The following is a 25636-nucleotide window of genomic DNA, read 5'->3' on the forward strand; positions in this document are numbered from 1 at the left end:
GTCAACCCTTTGGCCATTGCCATCTGTTGGAGGTAGGATGTCAGAGCAATCAGATGAAAAGGGGAAACAACAGAAATTGCTGCAGTTTGAGTGTTCGCCTGTGTTCAGGAATTGAAACCAGTCAAGTGAATAGGATTGGCATATGTCCCCATCCTTGTTGTATTTAAGTCTATAAATGATACATAATGAACGACTTCTTAAACACTGTTTCAAGCTGTGATGAATTTTAAGCTATGTTTGTTATGAAACTTATGCAGCTTACATTAAAAAGTAGACAGGTGGATGAATAAGGTAGTATTTGGCAGAAACTGAACTGCAGCAGAACAAAAGCAGCGCTGATTGTGATAAATACAGGTTGGGATGGAAACTGCTGCCTCCTTATATCGTTAGTTGGGGGACAGAGTTATGTATGCCACATGGTATATCCTGTACTGGTAAAATTAATTTGCTTTCTCAGCTGCAGTAGAAGAATCCATCCAATCACCACAGTTGAAGTGAGATTCAACTTCTCCTACCCCTCAGCAAAATGTCTTGCTTGCCTCCATCACTAGATGGGACTGCCAACCATTTCCAGGTAACTCTTAAAGGAATGAATGAGAAATCACATTTCCTCATATCCAGCCAAATGTTCTACAACCACCTGTGATTGGTTAGTAGCAATTTGACAGGGATGTCCATTGTAGCAGCACAAACATAAGATGTGCCTATCCTTCTTCTGAGATAACAGACAGGACATCCGGGGGGGGGGGGGGGTAGGGCTGGCTACTAGACTGGCAAGAGCCCAAATTCTCCTCTGATTAGACATGTATGACTGAACAAGCCCTAGAGATGCAATGTGGCACAGTGGCCAGAATGTCAGGCTAGGACTGGGGAGAATCCTCATGCAGCCATGGAGCTCAGTTGGCAATGCTGAACCAGCTTTGGATGAACAACCAAAGCTTGGTAAACCATGGATTGCTGAAGCCTTAGGCAAGTGCTGTAATCCCACTCTTCTTCTGTTGCATGGCAGCTTCAGCCCAAAGGTCTTGGCTTGCATGAAGCCAGAGTTCCCCAGATCTCTTGGGCATAGCAAGGAGCTCTCACTCAATGCAGCCTGCCCCAAACTGGTGACTCACTAGATGTATTGAATTACAAATCCAATTATCTATGGACCATTGGCCATGCCGGCTGGGGCTAATGGGAGTCATCTTGCAAAGCATCCGGAAGGAAACAGGTTATGGCTGGCTGGCTTAAAGGAAGCCAGAATAGTTGCATAGAAGCCAACGTGCTACAAGATCAGAAAAGTGCCACTAAAGCAGTGTCTGTATGATCACCCAAACACTACCAATATCAACCGAGTGTTTATTACAGTGGACAGATGATAAGCAAAGCACATAACACAAAATACAAAGCAGCTAAACAGAGAATAAAAGATAGGTAGGTGCAAGAGCTAATGGACCATATTGTTCACTCTGGTCACTGGGTCTGACTTGATCTGCCTCTAACAAATGCATTGCTTTTCTAAATTTTCTTACTATGCCTAGGTATGGAAGAACAGATTTGGTGGCCTTTTTTACCCTCTGAGATCCTAGACAGATTTAACCAAATTCTGTTCAACGATCGATGCTGTTCTTAACCATTCAGAGACTGAAAGAGCCCTATGTGTGTTCTTCTGCTGTAGATTTTATCAATGCACAATTTGTCCTCACAGTTGATGTTCCCTTAGAGCAGGCATCCCCAAACTTCGGCCCTCCAGATGTTTTGGACTACAATTCCCATCTTCCCCGACCACTGGTCCTGTTAGCTAGGGATCATGGGAGTTGTAGGCCAAAACATCTGGAGGGCTGCAGTTTGGGGATGCCTGCCTTAGAGGTTTCCTTTTGAGTATCTTGCTTGAATACCAGTTTCTGGAAACCCCCGGAGAGGAGAGTGCTCTTGTGCTCAGATTCTGCTTGTGTGTTTCCCTCAGGAATCTGGTTGGCTGCTGTAAGAACAGGATGCTGGACTGGATGAGCTACTGGTCTGCTCCAGCAGACTTTCCCCTATGTTAGGGAAGTACTAAATCTATTGCAGAACACGTGGGGAAATATATGACCACTTTCATTGTCAGTATCTTTTGGCCTGCCCTACCACAAAAGACTGATTTGAGTAGGCTGCATTCTAGACACCCCAAAGCCAGAAGTTTCTACACCTTACTATATTTTCATTCCCCATCCTAAGAAGGAAGAGTTCATTCCAACCAGGCAAAATAACTTATGGAAGGATGACAGCAGGAATGGATAGGGAACGGACATGCCAAGGGAACCTCTCGAGGGCCATAAAGAGAGGTTTGGAGGGATGCATTTGGCCCCTGGGCTTAAACCCCATCCCTGGTTTAAAGGGTCATTTGTCCAAACCCTAGATTTTTTTAAAAAAGCTATTTTGAAGGGGGTGTCTTTGAATCAGATAAGGTCTGTGACAAACCTGGGGGAGGATTTGTTGTTTTTAAAGAGACCTAGGGAAGTAAATCTCAACAGAATTTAAACGGAAAACATTATTTATTGGCAAACACACTTCAGTTTCTTATTATGCCTAATGCGTTTTGAGTAGAACATACTCTCTGTCAGAGGCAGCAGTCACTGTTTGCCTCTTGAATGAGGAGTTTCTTTATCTTTAGGGAGAACTGTTAACTAACTGTAAGTGCAATAAGAAATAGGTATGCATTTGCAAATAAATACATTTCTTTTGAGATTCCCTGTCTCATCTTTTTTTAAGGCCTGGGATTAGGACTGCATTTCCTTTTGCCTCTGTGGGTGGGTGGGTGGGGGGTGGGTTCTTATTTAGATTGCCCCCACACCTGTTATTTATCCAGCAGGGCCAAACCATACAGGTACCCCACCTTAATATTATTATTATTACTACTATTTCATTTATGAATCACTTCCCTTGAGGCATCCCAGAGCTATTTACAATAAAAAAACACCAACAACATACACACAATTGCATAAATAAAAACAGGAAAAACATTTACACACACACACACACAATCTCACACATATATGTGAGTATATGTGTGGGGAAATAATTTTAAAAGACAGTACAGTGGTGCCTCGACTTACGAACTGAATCCGTTCCGAAGGCACCTTCGTAGGTCGAAAAATTTGTAAGTTGAAAAACCCCATTGGAAACGCAATTTCCCATAGGAATGCATTGGAAACAGAAAAATTCGTAAGTTGAAGCAACCCCATCTAAAAATTCGTAAGTCGAAAAAAACCCATCTAAAACCGCCGCGGTTTCCGTTCGGATGTCGAGAAATTCGTAAGCGTGCGGCCATTTGCCCCACTCGTAAGTTGGAAAATTCAGTTGTCGAGTCATTCGTAAGTCAAGGTACCACTGTATACATATATAAAATCAATTCAGATCCAGTGTAGTTGCAAAATGGGATGAAAATCTTCATTTAGATTACTTAAATATAATCAGGTGAACCAAACATTTTTCACTCTAGCAGTTGTGGCAAAAATCATAGCTCTGTCTCCAATTAGGGCTGCTGGACCTCCAGGTCTATCCCGTAGTCTCCAGATTTGCCTTCCCCACTCCAGGAAAAGGTACTGAAACTCCAGCTGGGTGAAAGTGTCTGTTATTGTTATTGCTATTGTTATTGTTGACTGTGCTTGTACGCTTCAGTCCAGCAAGAGCTGTTTTCAAATTATAGCATAGACACTCTGGGGGATCTGCTGTCATCTGCTCACCTCTCCCAATTAACCTCCATCTCCAAGGCTCACTGCATGATGGAATTGGGAGTTCATCAACATCTGGAGGGCCACACCTTTCCTGGTACTATTCTAGACCTTATGGCCACATGCTATATTTCAAAAGAATTTCTTTGGGCTCTTGTGCCCCTGCTTGCTGCACTCCAGACTTGGCAATGTCTTGCTGGACTCCAGCTCCTATCAATTCCCAGCCAGGATAGCCAATGATAAGATAAGGTAAGATATAAGATAAGATATCTTTATTATCATTGTCCCCTTGCGGGAACAACAAAATTACTCGGTTGCTACATCCACTCAGATAAAGCATTCCACATAATCCAAAATTACAAAACTTAATTAAAAACAGTAAATATAATACAAAATAACAAGTAAAATAAGATGACTTCAAAGTCCAGACTTTCCATTTGAGGCCAAAATTGCTCTAGAGAAGAAACTGTTCCTGAGACGGCTCGTACTTGCCTGCATTGTTCTATATCTCCGTCCCGATGGCAGGAGCTCAAAGAAACGGTGACCAGGGTGCGTTGGATCTCTTGATATGTCTAGTGCTTTTCTATGGCACCTGGTGGTGTAGATTTGTTCTAAGGTGGAGAGTGAGCAGCCAATAATGCTCTCTGCTGTTTTTAATAATTCTGCACAGCCCTGCTCTATCCTAAGAAGTACAGCTTCCGTACCACACACATAAACCATACGTGAGCACGCTCTGTATGGCACAATGATAGAAGGCAAGAATGGTCAAGGAAAATGGGAGCTAGTATCCAACAGCACCTGGAGGGATAGAGGTTGCCCAACCCTTGCATCAGAAGCTGCCACCAGAACTTCAGTGGGTTCAGCTTTTGGCTCAGAGCACACATTTGTCTTGCAATGTGTGTCTCAAGACACTAGCCACAACAACACAGCCTCAATAACTGGAAATTGCAGGACAAGCTTGTTGCATCTATTGCTGAGCTGCAAGAACTAGGCCAGGGGTCAGCAAACGTTTTCAGCAGGGGGCTGGTCCACTGTCCATATACTGTATATAAAAATGAATGAATTCTTATGCCCCACAAAAACCCAGAGATGCATTTTAAATAAAAGCATACATTCTACTCATGTAAAAACACCAGGCAGGCCCCACAAATAACCCAGAGATGCCTTTTAAATAAAAGCACACATTCTACTCATGTAAAAACACCAGGCAGGCCCCACAAATAACCCAGAGATGCCTTTTAAATAAAAGCACATATTCTACTCATGTAAAAACACCAGGCAGGCCCCACAAATAACCCAGAGATGCCTTTTAAATAAAAGCACATATTCTACTCATGTAAAAACACCAGGCAGGCCCCACAAATAACCCAGAGATGCCTTTTAAATAAAAGCACACATTCTACTCATGTAAAAACATGCTGATTCCCGGATCATCCGCGGGCTGGATTTAGAAGGCGATTATGCCGGATCCAGCCCCTGGGCGTTAGTTTGCCTACCCATGAACTAGGCAATTTGCAGGAATCTGGGCTTCCAAGATGCCGCTTCTTCTGTGCCTGTTGCTCCACCCAAGATGATCAGCAGAGTGCGGGTGGCCAAGGGGTTAAGGCAGCTGAGATCCCCGGCTTGCCATTATCAATCCACTCCACAAATCTGACAGCCTCATCTCATCAACGACCGCAGATTGATTTCTTGACTGGGAGCAATGAGCAGCCTTCACATGAAAAATGAGGTTTCGTGCCATCAATAGAAGTTCTAATTACAACTTAAATTCAGGACATTCCTTACCACAGAAAGCCAGATTTATGGCGCTTCGAGGAGGCTGTGCATCCTTTTCTAATTAAAGCCAGCATGCATTGCAGATTCCTTGGTAGGCTCTGCTTCTAGCTCTGGAAAGGTGCAGGTTGTAGGGGTTGCCTCGATGCTGGTGCAAAGCAGATGGTTGGAGCACAGAGTCAAAAAGAAAACTTTTGTATGGAACTTTTTCCGGTGAAAATATGGGCGGGTGTGAAGGAGGGGTGGTGGAAGAGAAAATCTAGCACATTTCAAGGGTGGCAGGTGGCTTATCTGGGAAAGAAGTCACAGCTTCCTCCTCCACCACCACATTTTCTTCATGTTTGTGTGTGTGTGTGTGTGTGTGTGTGTGTGTGTGTTAATTTGCATTGAGAATCCTCCATTTTTTCTTTGTTTCTGAATTTTGTTTACAACACTGTGGAGCTGCAGTCCACTGCAGCTGCTGTCCCCTCCAATTTGTTTCTGTCTTCCCATCTCCCTCTCTCCATTTGATATGCGCACATGCTCATTTGTCAAACACTACAACAAAAAGCAATATTGAGGTGGTTCATTTGTGTGTGTGTGGTTTTCCCCTCAATGCGCAGGAGCAGTGAGAGAACACAGGCCATGAAATGTTGTCCCCTTCAGTGAGGATCCTTAACTGCCATCAAGTCAGGTGCCTGCTATCAAGTCCGTTGTGGTAGGAGTAGCCCTGTCCTCTTGGCCTAGATGTTGTCACCAGCAGTATTCCTGAATCTGATCCGGAGGGCAGGGGAATCGTTCTGGGGTGGGCATGCATTTTTGTCCAGGTGACAGCCCTTGAGATATTTGAAGATGGCTATCATATCTTCTCTTTTCCAGGCTAAACATACCCAGCTCCCTCAACTGTTCCTCGTGAGGCTTGGCTTCTAGACCCTTGATCATCTTGCTTGCTGTTCCGTTCAGCTCCTGCTTGTGGCAAGGGTGGACTTTGGTAATATGGAGCACTGAGCTAGGACAAAATTTGGCACACACAAAAAAACAACCCCCCAAAAAATCTTATTTTCACAATATTTCCTTTGGGGTCAGTTGCTTTTTTATGGAACTTCTCAATATTATTATTATATTGCACCCACTCAGCTTGGCACTCTGTGCAGAAGAACTGTCCACATGGCCCTAAATCTGGCATTGCTTGTGAGCTTCTTATGGGCATCTCATTGGCCGCTGTGAGAACAGGATGGTGGGTTTGAGTGGCCCAAGGCCTGATCCAGCAGGCTCTTCTTACGTCTTTACCAGATTACCGTATGCTAATATGGCCATGCAAATAACATCTCTTTGTTCCCTACATAAGCCAATTTTCTTGTGACTCTCTAGTACAAATGTCTCCAAGGCGGTTCATGTCCATTGACTTTGGATAGATTTGCTATTCCTCCAGGTCTCGGATCTATAAAGAACGAAACCTGAATCACTGATTTAATTACATAGGAAGAAGGATATTTTCTTAGTTGCTAGCAAAGTTCAAAAAGAAATTAAACTTTGGGTCGCTTACAACAACCAGGCCTTTCCCCTTTTCATTCCAAGTATTCTTTAAAGGAAAAAAAGAATAGCTCTGGATTTGAAAAAGATCAGTACGGGTAGTGGTCATAGCTGCCAAGTACCCCGTTTTCCCCGGGAAACCCCCGTTTTTACTTACCTTTTCCCGGTGGTCCCCCGTATCACTTCGTCTCCCGTTGTTCTCTGTTATTTTCTCCTGCCCGCGGCCATTTTTTTTCTTTCTGATTTGCCCTTCTATGGGCACCAAAAATGGCCGCCGGCGGCTTCGAAAGTCGCATCTACGCATGTCCGGAAGTGCGTAGACGGGACTTCCGGTGTCGGCGGTGGCCATTTTTGGTGCCCATAGATGGGCAGAGTGACACCAGAAGTTGCGTCGACGCACTTCCGGACATGCGTAGAAGTGACTTTCGAAGCCGGCGGCGGCCATTTTTGGTGCCCATAGAAGGGCAAAGTGACACTGGAAGTTACGTCGACGCAACTTCCGGTGTCACACGGCTGCCAGTCCCGTATTCTGTAGTCCGGGACTTGGAAGGTAAGGGTGGTGGTAGATACTGGAAGAAAGGTTGGAACAGAGAAGGAGAGTTGCATTGAAGAGACACTCATCTCTATACCACATGTTAGATTTTTTGGGGGCGGGATGCCTATATCACTGTAAAGCTCACACCATTGCCACTGTTTCCAAAATTCCAGTGCTTATATAACCCAAGCCCCACCCCTGCCCAGTTGTGGGACTGGAATGTACAGTATACGCAGTGTGAGGCGATGGCTTGGTTTATCATTTAAGATATGCTATTATTTGGGACACTAGCAGTGATGGGTGTCTGGCGATAATGAAAAGGTTATAGATAGTTTATTTTGAGGGGAATCACTTTTTATTGCTGCTCATCACAAATTCCTGAAGAGCTATTTGCCTGTAATTTGTCAGAATTTACCCACTCCAAGGATGAGGAGTCTACTCTTCCTGAAAATTTCATCCAATCCTGTCTAAAGGAATTTAAACTATAGCCATTTCCTGATTTCCTGGTAATAAAGGGTGGCATGAGGCAGACTCAGACAGCTGAGCAGAAATGGGCAGTCTCCAAATTGGCTCAAGCCAAACTGGACTGTATAACAAAACACCAAATTGTGCCTGAACCGAATCCTGTGGTTATACAGAATTTTAGAGTTGGAAAATACCCCAATGATCATCTAGTCCAACTTTTGTGATGTAATACTCACACCTAGAGAATTACTGGCAGATGGCCATCAAACCTCTGGTTATAAACCTCCAAGGAAGGAGAGTCCACCATGTTCCGAGGTGTTGAGCAGCTCTTACCATCAGAAAATTCTTCCTAATGTTTAGTCAGAATCACCTTTCTGTTAAGATCATAGCCTCTCGTACAGCAGAAAACAAGCTTGTGCCATCATCTATGTGGCAGCCCGTCAACTGTTTGAAGATGTCTAGCACATCACCTCTCAGTCCTCTATTCTCCAGTCTAAACACATCCAACTTCCTCAATTTGTTGTTGCTGCATCCCCTTAAAACCTGAGACCTATAAGCAGAAGATACGGGACCGCCTCTCCTGGTATGCCCCGCAGAGGACCTTAAGGTCCATGAATAACCATAGTTTAGAGGTCCCGGGCCCTAAAGAAGTCAGACTATCTTCCACCAGGGCCAAGGCCTTTTCAGTGATTGCTCCGACCTGGTGGAATGCTCTGTCCCATGAGACTAGGGCCCTACAGGACTTAACCTCCTTCTGCTGGGCCTGTAAGACAGAGCTATTCCTCCTGGCCTTTAATCTGAAGTCAGCTTGATATTTTATTTCCCTTCTCTTCCCCCCTCCACCTTTTTATGAAGAGGGTGGTCCCAGCTCTGGGACTGCACAGTTAATTCTCCCCTGGCCTCCTCACTGGCCCAAGTAGGACTAATTTAGCCAGCTAGCCCTGGTGACTATCTAATGTTTATTGGATGGATTTTCCCCAAATTGATTTTTGAACTTTGAATTTTATTGTTATTCATGTTTTTCTACTGTATTTTATGCTGCTTTTATGTTGTATTACAATTATGTTTTTAAAATTTGTTGTTAGCCGTCCTGAGCCCGGGTTTCTGAACCGGGAAGGGTGGGGTATAAATAAAATATTATTATTATTTATTAAAACTGCCCAACAAATTGAGTCACTGTGAATTCTAACCCAAAATGATCTCATCCCCACTTCCTGGACTAAAGTACAGATTGGAGCATAGCTATCATTTGGATATTGCACTTTTCCAAATATTGAAATTTTATTCTCGACACTAAAATCATAACAACATGTGATTAAAAATACATATTTTGAGAGGAAATATATTTTAAAATATTTTTCTATCTATCATCTATCTATCTATCTATCTATCTATCTATCTATCCGTCTATCATCCATCCATCCATCTATTGATCATTTACAAATATGTACACATGTCCATTTCATTTGGATTTTTAAAATCTCATATTTTGGGGCTGAAATTTATTTATGAATGAGCCCATGCAAATATGACACATATGGGAAATAGACAGATCTGTCTATCCCTTTGAGTGACTCTTGGCAATGCTGGTGGACACAAAGTCCTCTTGTTCGAGGCGGATCATCCCAGACAAACTACAAGATGTTTGGCCCAGACTAAGCAAAGCCAAATGCTTTATTGTACTGAGGATTTATATGACTATTTACCCAAGCACACAAAGCACTCCATGTAGATTACCTCAGTAATCCATACAACAGCTCTGTAAGGTGTGCCAGTATTAAAATCCCCCATCACACATGGGGCGGCTGAGGTTGGGAAATCGCAGCTTGCCTAATGCCGTCTAATGAACTCAGCTGAGTTACGAACTGTGTAAGCCCCACAGAGTTCAATAAGGTTTATATCTGAACTTGTTCAGGAAAGCGTTGTATGGCAAGGGTTTGCTGTGCTGCTTCATGTTTATTTTCTTGCAAACCTGGTTTTATATTATTTCCCATTTTATTTTAAGAAGGAAAAGGTTTTTATGAAAACCACTGAGTTTTGCCTTTGGGATTCAGTAGCTCTGGCCAAATGCACAATCATCTCCATTATGTGGTTCTGTGCTATTTACTTACATAATAGTGTTTAGAGGATTAGACTGGCATGGTGAATAAAATAAGTAAGAGTGTGTTCTCTACAGTCCTTGCCAGTTCCAGGTACTCTCTCTCTCTCTCTCTCTCTCTCTCTCTCTCTCTCTCTCTCTCTCTCTCTCTCTCTCTCTCTCTCTCTCTTTCTCTCTCTCTCTCTCTCTCTCTCTCTCTCTCTCTCTCTGTGTGTGTGTGTGTGTGTGTGTGTGTGTGTGTGTGTTGATTAGGGTCTCAACTTGCCTTGCATGCAGAAGGTCTCAGGTTCAATCTTTGGCACCTCCAGTTAGGACCATGAAATACTCCTTTATGAAATCCTGGAGAACCACTGCCTGTCAGTATAGAAAGTACTCAGCAAAATGGACCAATGATTGGGCTGGGTATAAGGCACCTTCCTATGTCCCTGGACTGATTTTTTTATTTGATTCCTTTTCTCCTGCCTTACAATCAGGTTGAAAACTGATGCAATCTTATGATACACAACTCATAATTTATGCTAAATTATGCTAAACCAAACCAAAAAGAAACTCCCAAAAGCAGACGTATACAGAATAAACTGGTCGTCTAGCCATCATAATGAAATAAAACTCAAAGTAGTGTGCTGAGTAAGTCAAAGTAGGTGTCACACAGAGTCCATGGTCAAATATTAACACAGGGAAGCTTCAGTCCCACCTACCTACCAATATTAAGAAGGTGGCTCACCTTCAGAGATAGGTTGATAGATTCTTAATCTCGGGGTCATGGGTTTGAGCCCCACGTTGGGTGAGGTTCCTGCATTGCAGGAGGTTGGACTAATTATCCTTCCATCTCTACACTTTCTATCATTCTAGGATCTCAGTGATTGGGGAAGTTCATTTGGGAGAAGATCCCAGAAGTTAGGGGTTGGTCAGGGGTGGCTAACCTGTGGCGTTCCAGCTGTTGTTAGACTATAATTTATATTATCTATTGACCATGCTGGCTGGGGCTGATGGGAATTGGAGTGCAGCAATGCATATTGGGTCACAGGTTCCCCATCGCTGCCCCAGAGGCTTTGCCAGGATACTAATAATACCGAGCTACGTAGACCGAAGATCTGACTCATTGTAATAATAATAATAATAATAATAATAATAATAATAATAATAATAATAATAATTTATTATTTATACCCTGCCCATCTGGCTGTTTGTTATAGAACAGTTCCCTGTGTTCATTCACCTAGGTCAGGCTTCCTCAACCTCGGCCCTCCAGATGTTTTGGCCTACAACTCCCACGATCCCTAGCTAGCAGGACCAGTGGCCAGGGATTATGAGAATTGTAGTCTCAAAACATCTGGAGGGCCGAGGTTGAGGAAGCCTGACCTAGGTTGTCAACCTAGCTAGTCAAGTCTTGGGTAGTAAGATAAATGGACCTCACAACTACAGGTATCCTGAAGAAGTGGTCTGGTGCTTTGGTGAGAGGTTGCATGACTGTGCAAGTAGAACATAGGAAATGTTTCAAATGCATTCATTCATTCATTCCAATCATTCATTCATATACTGCCACATCATGAAATACCAGAGTAGTGTAAACCACCCTTTAAAACATTCAGCTTTGTAGGATGTGCATGAGTTCTAGTGTTGTGGGAGAGGGAGAATATTTTTTTCTCAATCCACTTTTTCAGTGTGATTCATAATTTTTATAAACTTCTATCATGTCACTTCTTACTCATCTTTTCAGTGGTGTAGCGAGCCGCTCCGCCACCCAGGGCGGCAAATTGCTGTGCAACTGGGGGTGTGTGCGGCGTCCTACGTAATGACACATGCGTCACTACGTAACACACATGTGCAGCGCAACGCTGCGCACGCGTTGTTAAATGGCGGGGTATAGCCACCCCCTGGCGACTCCAAAGCCGTGTTCCTCCAGCTCCAAACTCCAGGTAGAAAGCCTGCTCGGCACGGCGGGCACGGCGTGCTGCACCGAGCGGGCTTTCTAACTGGAGCTGGAGGCATATGGCTTTGGAGTCACGGGGGGGGCGGCGATACCCCGTCACATAACGACGCATGTGCAGCATCGCGCTGTGCATGCATGTTACGTACCGGGGTATAGCCACCCCCCCGGCGCCTCCAAAGCCATGCACCTCCAGCTCCAGGTAGAAAGCCCGCTTAGCGTGGCATGGGGGGCACCCCCACGACTCCCAAGCCGAGCCCCCAGCCTCCCGGTAAAAAGTCCACTCGGCGTGGTGCGCTGAGCGGACTTTTTACCGGGAGGCTGGAGGCTCGGCTTGGGAGTCGCGGTGGTGGGGGCACCAAGTGGCACCCCCCCAGAGTGAAACCCAGGGCGCACCACCCCCATAGCCCCCCTTGTGATGCCCCATTGCCCCATGCATCTTTTCTCTAAACTGAAAAGTGCCAAATGAAGTAACCTTTTTTTAACAGCGAAGTCTTCCCTTCCCCACCCATGATTATTCTGGTTGCCCTTTATATGGCATAATGCATTTATATTTTTGTTTTAAAGGTGTTGGAAATTGCTTGGAGACCTTTGGATAAGAAAGAAATACAAAGTCTAATGATCACCACCACCACCACCACCATCATCATAGCAATGATGCCTGAAAGTAAAAAGTGGAAGGATGCCTGTTGCATCCTTGCTGGAAGAGTGTTCCACAACATGGGACCAGTGACACTAAATACGCAAATCCTAGTGGAGGCTAGTTGGGCCTCTGTAGCATGAGGGACAACTAACAGTGTTCCTCTGTGTGTCTCAGTAATCAGGGCTCAGGCGGTCCTGGAGGTGTCCTGGGCCCAAGCTGTAGGACCTTCTGGCCTTGAAATCCAGGCAGCCATCTTTCTCTCTGGATGGGGTTGAAAGGGTGCAGAGAAAGTGAGATGAGTTCCTGTGCTTATCCGGCTAGGATCTCAGCATGACCTGCCTTCGCTTTTGAGTAGAGTGCTCAGAAACTCCCGGGCAGAGATACTTCTGAAGGAGCTGCTGCTGCAGCAGCAACAACAACTTTGCACGGCGCATTTGTTTTATGTCTGAACTGTACATGCAGCAGTGAATAGAGCTCATAAAAGATGGATGCATTCTTGTTCCTTTTGCCAGTTTTGATTTATTATTTACTGTGCTTTTTCCAACCCTTCCGAGGCATTGTAAATCATCGAAATCATTTTTTCCTCTGCTTGGCTAGTTGTGAGGGAGAGACCAAAGGGAGATGATTGTGTGGAACTCCTTGGCAGGGCAGGGCTGGGTGTATATATGGGAGAGAGATGCATGCTTTTAAGTTTCAGAACTTTGAAAATTCACAAAGTACCTTGGAAACATCTGTTTTTCACATTTCCCATTCCTTTGCACCATGCAGCTTGTATCAACGGAGTGACCACTCACTCTCACTGGCAGAACCACAGCTGTCTAGGGATCCTGTCTTGCCCGATTGCAATGTCACTGAAATCCAGATGATCTTCTTTGGAAAATCAAAATTCAATGGCTCAGAACACCTCAGATATGAGCATTACCCCTCCCCCCCGGCTCCCAAATTAAAGTACTCCTCTCTCTACAATTGGTAGTACTCAGGGCTTTAAAAGATATCTCAACTGCACCAATTCCCCATCTCTTCCTTCATAAAAAGCAGCCAGACAATCAAGTGTGAAGGAAGGAGAACTGACACACTGCTATGTATGATGCATGTGTGTGTGCTGCTATTCTTGACACATGTGTGCACCGCCACGTACGGCGCACGTGCATGTGCCGTACGTGTACGTAGCACCACCATGCATGCGCCGCCGGACGGTTTGTCAGCGGCGCCTCTTGAGCGCCAGACAGCAGTGGGATTCTCTGCTTGTGGCTGCAGTGGTGGGATCCTCTGCTCGCGGCTGCAGCCGCGGCGGAGGGATTCCGCCGCTGTCCGTACGGCGCTCAACCATCGCCGTGCATGCGCCATACGTACGGAGAACATGCATGTGCTGCTGGGCAGTTTGCCAATGGCTAGAGCCGTGAGCGGAGAATCCTCCACATGCAGCCGCAGCGGCTTACGGCGCTATGCCCAGGGACAGCAGGGCGAGCCCCCCGCGGAGTGCCTTGTCACCCCGCACAGAGATGGCACCCATGGTGGGCCACCCCCTCTCCTCTTCCTCTGCCATTGCACACAATACAAGTCACAGGCCTTCCATGAATCAATATTGTATGCTCTACTTGTATTCATAAAAAGTGGGTGATGTTGTAGACGGAATAAGTGAAGAGAGCCTTGGTGGCAGGACTGCCACCCACTTAATAATCCAAGCTGTAAATAATACAAATGAGAACTAATTGCCCGCACACCCTTAAAGAAGACTCAAGAATCCACAACATATTCAAATATAGCACAGAGGATCTGCAAACAACCAAATAAACATAATTAGCCAAATCAAAATATAGTTCAGGAAGGAAGTTCCCTAAGGCAAGAGGGATCAGCTCTCTCCCCACTCCTGGGTGTGTTTACAGGCTCCACCTGTGACCCTGCAGCACAGCATGGGAAGGAATTCTTCCCCTTTGCTATGAGAACTTTGGGCACCTGAAGCTGACAAGCACACTGTGGCCCTGCCAGTTTGGCATGCAGCCCGGTGCACTTGCCAAGCCCCAAAGGACCCAAGGTCAAAGTTGCATAGGGTGATAAAGACTGCCCTTAACCCAATAACGCCTCAGGAACTGGGTGGAGGAAAGGATTAATTTCATTCATGGAGACAAGTCACCCTATTTATGAGACAAGTCAACAGGTGCATGGTCAGGCAAACCAGTTGCTATGGCAATGACCCAGTGCTATCTATGTAAGTGATTAAGGCATGTCAGTTCATTAGTCAGTCAGTGAGTCCGTTCGTGCGTCCGGGTCAGTCATGTGAAGTGAGTGAGTCTGTCTGTCTGTGTTACGTCTTGAATTGACGGAGCAACAGAAATATTTTACACTTGTATGTTTTGTTTTATTTCACACCGTATTTTTCCATGTATAAGACGCTCCCATGCATAAGACGCCCCCTACTTTTGGCAACCCCAAATTTAGAAAATGGGCATATGCACTATCCATGTATAAGACGCCCCCTGATTTTAAACCTTATTTTAAAGTTTAAAAAAACCCAAAAACCTAGTCTTATACACGGAAAAGTGTGGTATGTTCTGTTGTGAAGTGCCCTGGGATCTTTAGATTAAGGACTGTATACAAGTTTAAATAATAAAAATAAAAATTTGTTATAATAATATCTGCAAAGCCTACAAACTGTATGTATATATTAACATCCAAAATGGTATTACTGAAGCCTCTATTTCTGCATCAGTAAACAGTTTGGACCTTAAGCTGCCTCTTTGTGGTGCCTGGAACTGGGGGCAACTTCCACCGTGTGGGTGTCTCACCTCAGATTCCTAACAATCTTAATTTTTCTTTCCTGCCCAGACTGAAAGCCAATTAAACCAGTCAAAAATACCCCTCTAAGAACAGGACTCCCAGCAGTATGGAGTAGGTGAAAAAGAGGCCAATCAGGGGATTTAAAAAAAACAACCTCTGACTCAGTCCCGAAACAGGCAACTAGCAAAGCCCATACTGCCAGCGGCATAGCTAGCTGCCTGGCTGCCCAGGACGGCAAACCCGAAGGCACCCAGCTGGGGGGCGGGGTGTCCGGCGCGCACATGCATCACACATTAGGACGCATGGGCGCATAGGAGGCATATGACGCGGCACCATGGCAAACCCCGTGAGCAAGCCACGGAGTGAGGCAGTCTTGCTTGCATCGGGGCTTCTCCTTGATGGTGGCAGCCGCATCACACGGCAGCCATAGGAGGTGGTCAGCCCCGCCCAGCCTGCTGCCCCCCGCCCAGCCTGCCCCCCGGGGCGGTGCGCCCCCACCCACCCCCATTACTATGCCACTGCATACTGCATAGGGAGGGAGGAGGGCACTGCAAAGAGGAAAGTGGAATACTTGGGGGTGGAGCCAACCTGGCTACTTCTAAATCCTGATTGGCCCGATGACCTGATTGGGTCCTTCCCTGACTCCTCTCCAGGGCAAAACCATTTTGAGTCTTCTTCCCAAGGAAGTTCAGGTGTGGTAAATTCGCCCCTGCTTGAGGAAGAGAGGGGATGGCATTTTCCAGCCATTGTAGAGATTGGAAATCCCCCCCCCAAAAAAAACCATAGTGGGGCACCAGTAACCTCACAATTTTCAATCTCTACCCACTGTGCATCCTTATCTTCAAGAATAAAAGAAACCATATGGCTGAGCTGACATGCATCAAAATAAATGTTAGGTTTGGTATCCCCGCATCCACCATCCCTAGGGTATTGACACAAATACCCTATCTGACTCCCCACATTAGAAAAGGAAAAAGGCAAACTAACACAAGGTAGGCTTTGCTCCTTGCTTGAGCCTCGTATCAGTGATATTTTTCTCCAACACTTCTTATCTACTGTTCAGTGAGGATTTATTCTGAATCTGCCTTAATTCAGTAACAACAGGCACACAGAAAGGAATACTTTAGGAATATTGAGAAGGATGTGATAAATATGTCCAAAAATGAAGATGAAGAAGAGGAGCTTCTGGCCAAAAAGACGGTTTTCTTAAAAAATATTGTTCAGGCAGTTTAAGTATGGAAACCAAGTGCATTCTACCCTTATATAATTTGTGTACATGGTGTCCCTGACATTCCTTGTTCTTTAAGTGATTAATAAACATGCATGCCTAAAGTATCTAATCCCACACCTCATTTTTCCACACTTTCTGTTTAAGTTATGTATTTTCCATTATTGTATGTTGTAAACCACCCTATGATCCTCAAATGGAAGGTAGTAAAGAAAAATTAAAAACAAAGAGAGAAATAAATAAATTTCCAACTGCACCATATTTCTTCCAGCTCTACATTCTGCTCTACATTCTACATAGCTGCCATCCAGCTCTACATCCAGCTCTACATTCTACATAGCTGCCAAGTCTCCTGCTGAAAAATGTGGGATCAGCAGTGGTGCGGCACTGGAAGTCACTTCTACGCATGTCAGGACATGCGTAGAAGCAACTTCCGGTGCCGGCACTGCCCGATTTCCGGTGCCCATACATGGGTAGCACGGCACCGGAAGTCGCTTCTACGACATGCTTAGAAGCGACTTCCGGTGCCGCACTACCCATGTATGGGCACTGGAAATCGGGCGGCGCCAGCACCCAAAATGGAGCCTCCCTGGCAGGTAAGAAATCTGGGGGATTTACGGGATTTTTCCCAATCCGGGCTGCCAGCGGGAAACGGTTTAAAATACGGGGGTTTCCCGCAAAAAAACGGAAGACTTGGCAGCTATGATTCTGTGTCCATCTGCACACTGGAAAAAGAAAACACCACCAAACCATTGATAGTTCACTTAATCTCTCTGGGGAAGTTCCGCTTCCCAGTGCTCCCAGCTCACCACAATAGAAGCATACAAGGAAGCCTAAAAAACATGGGAGAGCAAGATCTCCCTCTTATCCTCCATTCTTCTGCTGCTTCCCACCATGGAAGCAGCCTAGAAACCAGGTAAGAAGGTGGTAAGTGGGGCAGAGAGGGAGTTGCTTTAAAAGGAGGCAGTCAGAAAGGCAGCGAGTAATGATAATAGAAAGTCTTTTTGATTTTAAAGTGAAAATACATTTCTATGGAAAGGAACACATTCAGCTGAGATGAATAGGTGGCTGCATGCACAGATAATTTTGAATCTTATTTATCTTTGTGTGTTTGGTTGCTCTTTCCAGCTCCTATCTTGTGACCTATTTATTCCACCTTTAAGTAGGTCCAGCTGGGTATCAGCTCAGGAGGAGAATTCAAAGTTCCCAGCATGCAGAGGCTATAACTAGGGCAAAGTCAAGTGGATCCTGGAAATATCCGCTGGGATCGAACTAAAGCTGGTCATCAATTTGCGGTGCTTAGTCATTAGCACTTGGCTAATGATTTACTCACCCTGTCTCAAATGTGACAACCGTTATACAAAGGCTGAACTAAAAGGACCAGAGAGAACGTTCTTAGCTCAAGGAGAGGCTGTTTCAGGGGTACAAAAGTCTTTACTTGCTAGATAGCAAAGTGATGCTGAAGAAATACAACCAGTGCCGTTAATAATGATTGTGCAACCCGTACAGCACATAGGCGACAATTATTCACGCAATTAATATTGAAAGAAATTAAGAGTGCACACATGCACTTTGCATTTACAATTAAATCAATAATCACTTGTAACTCCAAAAATGTCGACTATTGTATTCGTTGCCCATGTGACAAATTATACATAGGAAATACAACACATCCCCTTAAATTACGCATAGGTGAACATAGATCAAGAATCTGTAACAAGGTAATCGAAGCTCCTTTAACAGCACTATCCTAAAATGAAACATAGTGATACGGACTTATTGTTCTTTGGGATCTGGCAATTCGTTCCTAGGAAATACAACAAGAAGCACGTTTAATATTTTTATTTAAAAAATTACAGCCGGTAGGATTAAATTCCGAGTTCGATCTTTCAGTTTTCATTTAATTACAGCAATGGGTATTGAGATGAGTATCTGTATGGGGTGTTAGTATTGATAGTATCATTTCCATCCTCTCCTCCGTTTCTTCTCTTTGTTAATGTAAAACACCTGCTAAAAAGCCCACAATGAGGGTATATGCATGTGGAGGAGCAGAGACGCACACCCGGTTCCCCAGATTACGAATCTACCACTCTTAACCACTACACCACACTGGCTCTTCACCACACCACCACTACTTTGTAAGTAGTTGTCTTATTCTCACAAACTTGATAAATGGTGAAAAATTGTTTTTGAACAAGAATATTAATTGTGTGAATAATTGTCGCCAATGTGTTGTAAGGGTTGCACAACAGATAGCAAAGTGATGGCTGGAGATACGGACCTGACACTGGTTTGCTTGCATGATGATGAAACATAGCTAGAGCAATTTGGCTAAAACAGGGGCAACCAATGTGGCACCTGTGGGTGCAGTACTGCCCTTGGGATCTTTCTCTGGTGCCCACACAGCTTCTCAGACCACCAACCCACATCCAATGACCCCTTGGTGTTTAGGATGGGTGCCCTTTTCTCCCTTGAAAAGTACATGGATCCGAAGGAGGAGGTTGGAAGAGTGACCCTCTTGCCTGCTTTCTCTTAGCTCAGTCAGTGGCGCATGAGACTACCTCAGGGTTGTGGGTTTGAGCCCCATGTTGGGTGAAAGATTCCTGCATTGCAGAGGGTTGGCCTGGATGACCCCCGTGGTCCCTTCCAACTCTACAAATCTGTGATTCTATGTGCTTTTCAAGTCTTATATTAATTCTCTCTTTAATCGCAATCCCTTGGAATGGCAAAGTAAGTGTGCATGTGTTTGCAAGCACTCCCCCCCCCCGTCCTGGTTCAGAGGGCATAAGTGACCAGAGGAGGTGGTACCTACAGCATTTGTGTTTTTTTTTTAAAAAAAAGTCCAAATGTGAAGGTCTCTGAAACCAAATCAGGGTATAGGCAAAGTTTCTTGCAATCAGTCTGGTGTCTTGAGTGGCTTTAAAAGAAAAAGGAATAAAAACAGTACCCAGGCTCCAGAACCTGGATGGGAACCATGTAGGATGGGTTGTGTGCCAGGCAGGTTCCCGGGAACTGCAGAGCCCTGCTCTCTGGCTCGCCACCTCACAGTAAAGATGGCACACAGCGGACAGTGGTGCATCCCAACTCAGCTCAGCAGCTGGGGCTGGGGCTGCTGTGGGGGCCAGAGGCGGGTGCCATCTGTGCACAGCCTGCTTGGGGAGCCGCCCGAGGAGAGAGGAGCGGCTGCGCCGGTGGAAGACAGAGGCGGAGGGGGCGGGGGTTCTTCCTCGGTGGCTGCCGCCTCCACTCGGAAGCTCTGCATGCCCACCCTGGTACACATGCCATAGGTTCGCCACCACTGGCTTATATCACAGGCACCCCCAAACTGCGGCCCTCCAGATGTTTTGGCCTACAACTCCCACGATCCCTAGCTAACAGGACCAGTGGTCAGGGATGATGGGAATTGTAGTCCCAAAACATCTGGAGGGCCAAAGTTTGGGGAGGCCTGCTATATCATAACAGTTTTGTTCCAACTGTTTACAGCAAACACTATCAGCACCAGACACCCTCTCAGAAGGGGAAGCTCCCAGAAGAAAACCAATTAAACATTCAGTTGTGTCCTGTGATTAATGAATTCATTAATTAACCCCACCCAACTAATCAACAAAAAAAAACTTGCAAGGAATTTCTGAATGAGGAGACCTGCTTTTGCTCACATATCAAAGAGCTTTGTCTTTGTCCATGGAGTTTTCTTGGCAGGGATACTGGAGTGGCTTGCCAGTTCCTTCTCCAGGTGAATCACGTTTAGTCAAAACTCTCCACTATGACCTGTCCATCTTGGGTGGCCCTGCATGGCATAGCTCATAGCTTCTATGAGTTATTCAAGCCCCTTCGCCACGACAAGGCATTGATCCATGAAGGGGAAAAAGACGCCTGCTTCTTGGGACAAAAGCAATGACAAACCTAGACAGCATCTTAAAAAGCAGAGACATTATCTTGCTGACAAAGGTCCGTATAGTTAAAGCTATGGTTTTCCCAGTAGTGATTTATGGAAGTGAGAGCTGGACCATAAAGAAGGCTGATCGCTGAAGAATTGATGCTTTTGAATTTTGGTGCTGGAGGAGACTCTTGAGAGTCCCATGGACTGCAAGAAGATCAAACCTATCCATTCTTAAGGAAATCAGCCCCGAGTGCTCACTGGAAGGACAGATCCTGAAGCTGAGGCTCCAATACTTTGGCCACCTCGTGAGAAGAGAAGACTCCCTGGAAAAGAACCTGATGTTGGTAAAGATGGAGGGCACTAGGAGAAGGGGACGACAGAGGACGAGATGGTTGGACAGTGTTCTTGAAGCTACAAACATGAGTTTGACCAAACTGTGGGAGGCAGTGGAAGACAGGAGTGCCTGGCGTGCTCTGGTCCATGGGGTCATGAAGAGTCGGACATGACTAAACAACTAAACAACAAGGAGATCAATCAGATGGTATTGTTCCTGTGTATGCTGTGTATTTTTATGTTTTATATATATATATTGTAAACTGCCCTGTGATTTTCGGATAAAGGGTGGCATAGAAATAATAATAATAATAATAATAATAATAATAATAATAATAATAATAATAATAGGAAACGTAATGACTCTTTCCCCCACCTCTGTCCAGCGCTAAGCTGTGGCCTTTCTCCAGACGTTTTGAACCAAGACACAGGGCGTATGGTGTGAATGCTATTTCATGAAGTGTAACTCGTGAAAAATCCATTTATCTCCTTTTCCTCCCAGCCTCCACCACATGAATAAGTGATGATCTTGTAAGTGATGAACCTTCCCCCTCTTTAGGTGTGAAGTGAATGTTTATAGGCATTGAGTAAATCTACTATCCCACGGGTGAGCAGCAGGATATTAAGTGGAATGACTGTGTGTGGTTAGTACACGCTGGCAAAGGCAGGCGCTGGGTCTTCTCCCGGGCAGCAATGACCTCTCTGCCTTTAAATGACATGCCCAATCATCCTGAGAGAGTGACAAAGTATTCAAGAGCTCAGAAAAAGGCTTTGCAGAGAGTAATCAGAAGAAGGGGTGATGGCTCCCGAAAGCTACCATAAAATAAGAAGAAGTGTGCATGCACACGAAAGCTCATACCAAAATAAAAACTTAGTTGGTCTTTAAGGTGCTACTGAAGGAATTTTTTTTTATAAAATAAGAAGTCTTAATTGTCATCCTTTTTGCTCACCGACCTAAGGATGGGTGCAATTTGATTCAGCTTGCATTTAAAAGTGAGCCTACCTAACTCACAGACAATATGATGACAGAGACATTGCCACCTTTCAAAATTCAAATGTCTCTGAATTTTGCAATGCAGTTCGCCAGCCAATTCACATGTACAAAAATGTCCTTACTAGGGTAGTTTGCACAAGGTGTTTGTATTAATGGGAATAACACGCCGAATCCCATTGTATTAGGGAACATTGCTTTGAAAAAAATGTGTCAATCAGGCAAAATTTCATATAAAAATGTGTATTTTAAGGAGAAATTCACACAAAAATGCTGAAAAATTTGCAAGAGAACATTTTTTAAAAAAACAAAACAAAAACAACATGCAATCTTCTGCAGATATGTGGAGAAATGAATTTAAGGATAGGGAAAAATGAGAAACTGAGGGAAACATAAATTGACAGATCTCACCTATCCTAGCACCCACTCTGCCCCCTTTAATGCTACAAAGTCCCTTCCGGCATATCTCTTTGTTCCTGCCCCCAGCTGCTTTGTTTTTCCCGCCCACCCTCCCTTTAGGCAGGGCTTTCCTTTTGACATTGCCACAGACCTCGGTTGGTTGCCGTTGAGGGGCCTGGTAGGAATTTTCCCACTTGGAGAATTGGCTCTGGCCAGGGGGTTTTCACCTACCTCGTAGCAACTCGTCACAACTTTGGTTCTGGCGGTTAGGCACTGGATTATCTCTGAAAGGTTACAGGTGGGGGGGGAGGTTGCTGCCATCACCTCCCCCAAAATGCTGAAGGGTACTCCCTTAAGGAGTCCGGGGGCGTGGCCATGTCCGAAGCCGTGGTAGGTGAGGGCCTAAGGCACGGCCCCTATTGGTGGCCCCAGGGTGAGTTCCTAGCTGATCTGCATCACAGGGCTCACCCAACGGTGGTTAACCCTTCACAGACTTCCAGCACAACGGGCTGGAGTCAGATATAGTTGGGTAGATCCAATGCCTAAGCCAATACCTCTCTACACCCGTAATCAATAAAGTTGTGGCCTTTTTATGCCCATTAACCTTATTCAACGTGTCCTGTGTCTTTATTTACTCCTGGAGGGATCTGGGTATCGCCACGCTACTGCCTCAGATTTTAAATGTAATGGAAATGTGAGAGGGATTTGCAGAGAAATGCGCATGTCCTAGATTGCTGGACAGCATGCAAAACAGAATTGTATGAAACATCCTGAGAATATATCAAACTTCAAATCATAGATTGAGGGAGGCGAGATATGCTTGCTATATTGAAGAAGAGGAGGAGGAGGAGGAGGAGGAGGAGGAGGAGGAGGAGGAGGAGGAGGAGGAGGAAAAAGAAGAAGAAGAAGAAGAAGAAGAAGAAGAAGAAGAAGAAGAAGAAGAAGAAGAAGAAGAAGAAGAAGAAGAAAGCCCAAGGAAATATAATATGAACCATTTGTCATTTTCTACAATGGGAAAAAATAAGTAAAAATATAAGAAGAGTTTGGAGGACTGGGACAATGGCTCATCTAGTCCAGCATCCTGTTCTCATAGCCACCAACGTGATGCGTATGGGAAGCCCACAAGCAGGATCTGAGCACAAGAGCACTCTCTCTCCTCCTTTGGTTTCCAGCAATTGGTTGTCAGGGACTGGACTGAAGGGGAAGGCTGGGAAGCACCCTCTCCTTCTCCTTTGCTTCCCTCGGGGCCGCCCCTCCTTCCCCAGTAGTTTCAAGAGAAGAAGGAGACAGGATTGAATTGCAGAACGCGGAGCTGGGAAGTTATAAGGTGTTGGGAGAAGAAGGGGGAGTGGGAGAATTGCCAGCAGAGACATCCTTGGGAAGCATAGGAGAGCCACCATCCTCACGTACGCGCCACTCACTTAGAATTCAAGAGCAAAGGGCTCAAAGATGTTTGACTCCTGAGGCCACTCGTAGAGCCACAGGCTGTTGCTGGAGAAAGGCAGGGAGGGGCTCAGATTGAGCAACGTTACTATGGAATTAAGGACTGGGTTCCTTCCCTTGCACCACGAGAACTGAATAAAACCATAAATATGAACTTTCTTGCTTCTTTCTTGATCCTTGATGCTTCCAGGGGAGGATAGAATCCCCCAAGCCTGACACTGGTATTCAGAAGCATTACTGCTTCCCACTATGGAGGCAGAGCATAGACATAATAGCATAGACCTCCCCTGCATGAATTTGTCCCATCCTCTCTGAAAGCCATCTAGATTGGTGGCCATCACTACCTCCCACGGGTGTGAGCTCTACCATTTAACTATGTCTTGTGTGAAGAAGTACTTTTATCTGTCCCAAATCTTCCAACATCCAACTTCATTGCATGTCCACAAGTTCTAGCATCATGCAAGAGGAAGAAAAGCTTTTTTTTCCTCTCCACTTTCTCCACGCCATGCATAATTTTATAAACTACAAAGTCCCAATTCCTGCAGCCATTCTCTATAAGGGAGTCTCTTCATCCTCTTGATTATTCACTGGGACGTTCCAGTGAAATCAGAATGTGGCGAGCACAATTTTCACTTGACCGGATTCTCTTGACATGCTTTTCTTCACATTTACACAAGCAGTGCTTTTTTTTTCTTTCTCCTTTTTTTTTAAAGGGGACTCTCATTTTGACTCAAGAAAACCACTATTTTATAGTTCAAATCGGGGAAAATAAATACAGTAAATGGATAAAAGTACAAAGATTCACAAAATGGTTAGGGTATGCGTACCCCCAGAAAAAAAGCATTGCACACAAATAAAGGGGGGTGAACTGGGGATGGAGGAGGAATTTATCTGGTCCACATTTTAGGGTGAACCTACCTCAGTGGCATTTCCCAAGCCAGTGCGCAAACTGTAATGCAGCTATCCTTCAAAATCAACTCCTCTCCAAATTGTGTGATGAAGTTCTTCCCCCCTTCAAAGAGAAAGGAGCCACACTAAAATTTGTATATTGGGGGAAGTGCATACAAAAAAAAAATACTTAATTACTGAAAAGAGCATAGATAAATTATTAGATAGGAACTGCTTGCAAAATGTTATATTAGGAGAAGTGCAAAATGGATACACCTTTTTTGTACGTACCCTTTTTTAAAAAAACAAATTGGTGCAGAAATGGGGGGGGGTTCCTTTGTTCCATTTCCCCCATGTTTCCTTATCTGATAATTTCCACATTTTGGTGTTTTTGCATGATATAAAAGCCACTTATAGAGGAAAAAAAGTGTTTTGGTGTTTTTCACATGGTATAAAAGCTGCTTTTTAGGGAAAAAAAATCTAGCAGTACTCATTTCTGTGTTATTTGCTTTCGGAAAAATCCATTTGCAACACTGTTAACCTGTAAAATTCAGGGCGTAGGTTGCGCTGTAATTTCATGTGACAAAACTTGGGCCGGTATTCCAGCAAACAGTTATTTCCCGCCATTTAAATTTTGCACTATTGATCGAATAGCACTAGCGTTATGGCAAGAAGAAACCAACACAATAACGCCCACATCTGAATGCACCCTTAGTCATAGTCTTCTTCCTAAAAATTCAGGAAAGTGGCTTGGAATATCCTCAAGGATGGCACCTTCTCCAAGTGCCCTCTGCCCGTGGCGTTGATATACCCAAGAGGTATTGCATAAGGACTGGGATGATCTCATAGCAAAGGAACATAATATTGCTACCCTTGGAAAAGAAAATTAACTTCAGATTTGTGGTAATAGCTTCTTTTACAAGGGTATAAGTACTAAAAAAACTCAGAGCTGGAATTTTCAAAAAGTAACTTTGAGACAGCTGGGGGGGGGGGAAACTCGATATAGATCATGCTAATTGAATTTTAGTCTGCTTAAATGAGCAGG

The sequence above is a fragment of the Zootoca vivipara genome, chromosome 6 (assembly GCF_965207765.1).
Source record: "Zootoca vivipara chromosome 6, rZooViv2.hap1.1, whole genome shotgun sequence".
NCBI classification, from domain to species: Eukaryota; Metazoa; Chordata; class Lepidosauria; order Squamata; family Lacertidae; genus Zootoca; species Zootoca vivipara.